Source organism: Pteropus vampyrus, unplaced genomic scaffold (assembly GCF_000151845.1).
Source record: "Pteropus vampyrus isolate Shadow unplaced genomic scaffold, Pvam_2.0 Scaffold481, whole genome shotgun sequence".
NCBI lineage: Eukaryota > Metazoa > Chordata > Mammalia > Chiroptera > Pteropodidae > Pteropus > Pteropus vampyrus.
This window is the reverse complement of record NW_011889262.1, coordinates 373,481-380,370: the sequence shown is the minus strand read 5'-3', so window position 1 is coordinate 380,370 and position 6,890 is coordinate 373,481. Positions and strand designations below refer to the sequence as shown.

The window sequence follows — 6,890 nt, the reverse complement described above, 5'->3', positions numbered from 1 at the left end:
TTGTAGTTTACAATCCCTTATTTTTTATTTTTATTTTATACGTTTACAGCACTTGGTCTTCCTAGGTGGCCTCCCATCCAAGTACTAACGAGGCCCGACCTTGTTTAGCTTCTGAGATCAGACAGGATCAGGCTTGTTCGGGGTGGCATGGTCGTAGACCAAGAATTTTTTTTTAAAAGTATTGTAGCACAAGTCTTCTTAATAAACTAGATTATGTTGTAAACTTTTCTCTAAATCTTTTAAAGGCGTTGGTTCTTAAGAACTAGAGCTTATTCTATTCCAAATCTAACTTGTGTTCCTGAAACACTGCAGAAAGACATTTGAAAGCCATTTTTTTAAGATATAGATTTCTTTTTTATTCTTGCTGGTAATATATTGCTGCACCGAGTGTGTGTAATTTTTCTTTCAGATCATTGTGATGCTGAGAAGTTTCACTGATAACCTGTCCATCTCTAGTTTCAACAGTCTTAATCACAAGTGTCCTTTTTGCGTGGGTGTCAACCAGAGAGAGTGAACTCAGAAGAGAAAAGGCTGGAAGAGACAGAGCAATTCTGCCCTCCTCTCCTTTAGGCAGCTTTCTGTAGGTGGCAATCTAAACAATCAAGAGCCATCTTAACATTCAGGAGGTCTTGGTATTCATGAAGGTGACAAGCCATTTCTTCCTTCATGTTCTGAATCTCAGCCTGCTGGCAGCCTGTATTGTCTTGGTTGTCAGCAGCTTCAACAGCAAAGTCCTCTTCCAGTTCACGCATCTGGCGTCCAAGGACTTGTTAGTTCCTTTAAGTGCATCCACTTCTCAGGTGAGGGAGTGCACCTCTCTCTGGCACTCATTTGGCTCCTGTTTCACCTGGTGCAGGGCATCACTGTTCCAGTTAGCAGTCTCGGAGAGGTCAGCAAACTTGAACTTGTATAATTCCTCAGCCTCCTGAAGGTTCTTGGAAGCCAAGATTTCATACTTCGTACATCAGGCAGGGCAGCCATGAGGTCAAGCTTGGAAACACCCACATCAATTTAGACATACTGTTCCTGAATCTGGGCCTGCAGCTCTTGGATTTCTGATCATAGGGTTTCTTCGAAAAGGCAATCTCTTCTTGCAAGGATTCCACTTTACGCTCAAGGTCAAGACATGCCAAAAAAGCACTGTTGACATCCTTTCTCAAGGACTGTATGGTGTTCTCTCCTTCTTCTCTCTGAGGCATCTTCTCCTGCAACTTCCCCCGAGCCACATGGTGTCTTTGGCCAGGCTGCTGGGCTCCACCTCCACGTGGGCCTTGTGCTTGGTGAGCTGGTCTACCTGCTGGTACAGCTGCCGTATCTCCTCCCCAGGCATGACTTGTCCTGGCCCTTGAGCTGCTGGAGCTTGGTGAGCAGGATCTTGTTCTGCTGCTTGTCGATGGATTTGGGGAAGCGGTCATTCAGCTCCTGTAGCTCTGCCTTCTCCTTGGTGAAGGTGTTCTTGACTTGGTGTTGATGGCATCTGCCAGCAAGAAGTCCACCGAGTCCTGCAGCAGCCACAAGCTGGGACACTGCTCCACAGGCGCACAGCCGAGAAGTGCAAGTAGCATGTTGTGAACATATCCCCGGGGGGACAAGGTGTAGAATTGTGGCTGGTGCTGGGGCACAGCATATTGCCCAGGCTGTTGATGCCGGTGGACGTGATCTTGTAGCTCCAGGTGGAGCTTGGCAAGCTGGCAGTGCCTGTGCCGCTGAACATCCTGCAGTGGGAGGAGAAGGACACAGACCTAATGGACGTCACAGCAGTATGCTGGGCAGCTACGACAGTGCAGACTGGTGGCAGGCTGAGGCGAGGAAGGAAGTGGTGGGTATGGGCCGTGGGAACACTGCTATGTCTCTGGTGTGGGCACTCAGCAAGTAGTGGGAAATGTGAGTGAGACGTTAGGGCAGGGGAGCCTCAGAGCCTTCTTCCTCCTTGCTTCTCTGCTCCCTCAGACTGTATGGTCCCCTGACTTCTTGGCTGAGCTAGGACCATTGGAGGCTTTTCTGATGATCGCCGGATCTCTCCATTAAGTTTCTTGAATGCATAAATTTGTGTCTTTCACCAAATCTGCCAAGTTTTCAGCTTTATTTCTTTAAATATTCTCTTTGCTCTTTTTTGTCTTTCTTTCCTTCTGGGATTCCCATTGTATGTTGATTTGGTTGATCTGTTTGGCTCTGTTTATTTACTTCATTCTTTTGCTTTTCTCTTCTTCAAACAATAAGTTCAGGGGACCTGTTTTACAGTTTTCTGATTCTTTGCTCTGTTTTTTTATTTTAATTATTGTACTCAGCGCTAGAATTTGTTTAGTTCCTTGATTTATAAGTTATGATTGCTTACTGATATTTTCTATTTGTTCACACATCATTCTTCCAGCATCATTGAACTACTTTAGCATTTTGAGATAGGTGATTTAACATCTTTGTCTAGTAATTACAATCTGTGTGCTTCCTCAGAGACAATGTCTGTTAAATTTAAATTTTCTGTGAATGGGCCAAACTTTTTTTGCATGATTTTTAATTTTTCATTGAAAACTAGACATTCTGAATATTATGATGTGGAGTCTCTGTAAGTCAAATTATTGTCCCTCATCAGAGTTTCTCTTGCTTGTAGGTTGTAGCTTTCTTTTTCGTGTCCTTTATAAACAACTTTTATAAGTCTATATCTTTATCATGTGTGATCTCTCAAGTATCTGATCCTTTAGCAGTTGTTCACCTTGTGTTTTGACATAGGTATTTTTGAACAATAGGAGCCAAAAAATAATAAAAAGATAATTTTTTTTAACTACAGAAATAGCACACACACACATTTTCTTTGTAAAACATTAGAAGTAATTACAGAGAACGAAAAGTGAAGAAAAAAAAAAAAACCCTAAACCCAACCCTGAACCTTCCTTCTATCCCATTCCTCCTCTTAAAGAAAATGTTCAAAAGTGAGTGTTTATTCTTTAAACTCTATGCTTCTACAGGCATATCAAAATATGTACAAATATTTTTATCTTATTCTCTTGAACTCCTCCGTAATTTCCCAATGTATGGGTAAAATATAGGTTAATGAGTCATAACCTTATTGATAGGTCTATGGGTTGCTTAGAGTGTTTGGCTGTTATAAGCAGTGCTAAGTGAATGCATGACTTTATTTAGAGCACAAGTGCTGTATCTGAGAGAGAATTTTCTAAAAGTAAATTTACTGCATCAAAGCATATCCCCTTTTAAATTTCTAGAATTATTGTTAAATTAATATCTCTAGAGGTTGTTTTAATTTACGTCTTCATTTGCAATGTATCAGTTTCAGTTTTGCTACAGCCTATTCCAGAATGTTAGACAAGTGTTTGGCTTCTTCCGTTGGTGTCTGATTTTGGTTTTATTTTTCAATTTACTTTTTAGAATCATCATATTTCCTTTATGGGTGAGCTATCTCCTTATATCTTTTGCTAGTTTTCCTTTTGGACTGTTGAGATTTTCTTCTTGATTGATAAGAAATATTTATATTTTGAAATGATGGAAACAATTATTTTTTCTTAAATTTTGAGTCATGAGCCCCCACCCATTTTGCTGCTACCATGGCTTATATTTTCAGTTGAATTAACTAATTATTTCATTTTATGAGTCCTGGATTTTGTATCATAATAGATTTTCCCTTTTTGTGATTATAATTATCTAAATTTAAATATCGATCCATTTTAGTGTAATATAAGAGTTTAAGAATCAATGACATGGATAGTTGCTGTCAATCAAAAATTGTTTCCTTTCCATAATAGGAAAATGACATTGAAACATGGCAGTCCAAACAAAGACTACATTTTCTAGTCATTTAGTCTTGCATATGTGTCTATGTGACCAGTATTGATGACAGAATATACACGGAAGTGATATGTGAGACCTACAGGCCAAGATATTTAAGACATTCTCTGTCCCATTCATAATCTGGACAAGGCAAGGGAAGTGCCCGTTTGAATTGTGGCAGCATAAGGTGGCAGGAAATTGGTTCTCTGAATCACCATGGGCAAGATAACTATTCAGTGACTGGGAACATCTACAGTGACTGTTACGTGAATGAGAAATCTACTTCCATTATGATAAGCCACTGAAAGCTTGGGTCTTATTTATTAATTTGGCTATCATAGCTTTAGTAATAAAGAATCCAGTGACGGCATAGCTGTTCCTATACACTCATGTTTGAGCACATTTCATTATACTTAGTGCATTACTCACTTCCAATAAAAGGAAATTGTTAGTAACCAAGCAATTTGTAAAGAATCAGGAAGAGAGATGGTGAATCAGTGAGTGATTTTCAGAGTTAATCTCATGTTGAAGTGAGAATTCTATTCAGTGAACTTGTGTCATCCACATCACTAGATAAAACTATGGCAGAAGCTGAAAGTAAAAAGCAGAGCTATATCAAACCAATCTAGGCTTATTTTAATTCAATCATTAATAATAATATTTCATTTTCAATATAATATCTAGAACAAATATAAATGAGGACTAAAGCCATTGATTTTGTCACTACAAAAGTGAGGAAGGAAATGAACAGATCAAATGAGGAGAACTCAAACAATGTACCTGGTTTAATTTTGAAAATTTATAATTTTGCTTTGTATTTTCATAACTTTTGAGAAGAATTTTTTGATGTGCTTCCATTTTGGGGATAAATTAACATTCTGTATTGAATGGAGTGAAATGGAAAAGGCCTATGATTTTGCAACATCTCCATTTGTTTTGGTGAAACCTTCATAGTAATCGGAAAGAGCAAGAACTTAATGAGTTTTTGTTATAAAATATTTGTCTAAGAATGAATATCAACAAAATGAAAAAGGACAATGATGATGAACCTATTTTGACTGAAATATTTAAACATTTCCTTACATGAAAGCATAATTTATAACCTCCACATATCAGAATTTTCCTGAGCTTATCAGGAATCTCATTATAGGTAAAAAAAATTTCATTAAATTATAAGCTATAGAGAAGCGTTTATTGAAGTTGTCAACAAATTTAACTTTATTCATGATAAAATGCAAACTTGATAAATATTAAAATCTTATAAATCAACTAAAAATAACAAGAACATATTTGTAATTGGAACACAAGAAGGAGAGGAGAGACAATACGGCCAAAAAAGATTTGAGGAAATAAATGCTAATTATTTCCATATGTGACGGAAAATATCAAACAGGTTCTAGAGCTCTAAGATACTCAAGAAAGTTGAATAGGAAACATACCATACACTACTATATTATAGTCAAATGGCTGAAAACCAGTAATAAAGAGAAAATCTCATAAGTTGCTGGGGGAAAAAAAGGTCCTATAAGAAAAATGTATCCCAAAATTCTAAGCCAAACACTGCATCAAGAAGACAATGGAAATATAGTTTTAAAGTGCTGAGAGAAAATAAACCTCTCAACCCAGATTTCATGCTTAATTAAAATAGTCTTTAAAAAGGAAACAAAAATAAAGTATTTTTAATCCAAGGTGAAAGAAGAAATCACAAGGGAAACGGAAATTTATTTTGAAATGAATGATAATGAACACCCATCATTAAAAGTTTGTGGATATAGTGAAAACTCTACTTTTTAAAAAATATATAGCATTGAAAGCTTTCTCAGAAAAGCATAAAGGTTTAAATAAATGGTTTAACCCACCACCAGAAAAAGCACAAACATGAAGAGAAAATTAAACTCAAAGTAGAAAACAAGAAATAAAGACAAGTAGTCAATGAATTAATAGAGAAATGACAGAGAACATTAATAAAGCCAAAATTTGGTTCTTGGAAAAAGATAATAAAATCAATAATCCCTTGATCAAGAAATAAAAGAGATATAATACAAATGACCAATATCAAGAATTGCATAGGGAACATCACTAGCAGTTTCAAAATGATAATGAAAAACTAATCAATTGGCCACTTGGAAAAACGGATAAATTCCTTGTAAGATAAAACATACCAAAACTGACCCAAGAAAAAACAAAACATCTGAATGGCCTTAAAGAAAGTGAATTTGAAATAGAAAACCTTCCCAGAAAAAAATCATGCCCAGATAACTTCAATGTTGAATTCTACCAAATATTTAAGGAAAAAATGAAGAAAGATTTTAACCATGCATCATATATTTCAGAAAAAAAGAAAAGAAGGATTATTTACGAGCTTACTTCTTGAAGGTAGTGTAACTTTGATATCAAAATCTGAGAAAGACATTCCAGGAAAGGGGAATTGTAGACCAATATCCCTCATGACCATAGGAACAACGATATTTGACAAGATATTAATAAAACAAAAAGATAAATATTTGAAAATAAAATTATGACATGACCAAATATGAGTCACCCTAGGAATTAAGGTTGGTGTCATATGAAAAAAAATCATTTAACATAAATTGCCATATTCAGATTAAAATAGAAAAATGACATGAGAATCTTAAGAGATAGACAAAATTATATAATGCAATCCAATTCTCATTCATGATAAAACATCTCAGCTAACCAGGAATAGAAAGGAGCTTCCTCAACCTGATAGAAACAGCTGTGAAACATCTTCAGGTAATTATTTTACTTAATGAGATATTGAGCATGTTTCCCATAGAGTTGGGAATGAAGCAGTGATGTCTGCTCTTAGTACTTTTTCCCACATTTTTCTGCATAGAAGAAGTAAATTAAAATAGTATTTTATTTATACTATAATATACAGACTACTTGAATTCCATGCATAAACTTATAACGATGAAATAGAAGGAAAAAATAACTAGAAAGTTACATTTTATATTAATTGTGTAGACCATAATAAAGATGACAACACTTCCTAATTTAGTAAAGATATTTTAATGTAAGACTAATTTTTCTCATGATCTTTTAAATAACATATTAAGATGAAATTTCTGGGGTGGTTCCATAGAGTA

At 35.7% G+C, this 6,890-nt stretch overlaps 2 pseudogenes; both read right to left on the bottom strand.

Annotated features, from left to right (window-relative positions):
• Window positions 1-40: 40 nt before the first annotated feature.
• LOC111732675 lies at window positions 41-159 on the bottom strand (annotated as a pseudogene).
• Window positions 160-229: 70 nt separating this feature from the next.
• Window positions 230-6,229, bottom strand: LOC105307147 (annotated as a pseudogene).
• Window positions 6,230-6,890: the final 661 nt, after the last annotated feature.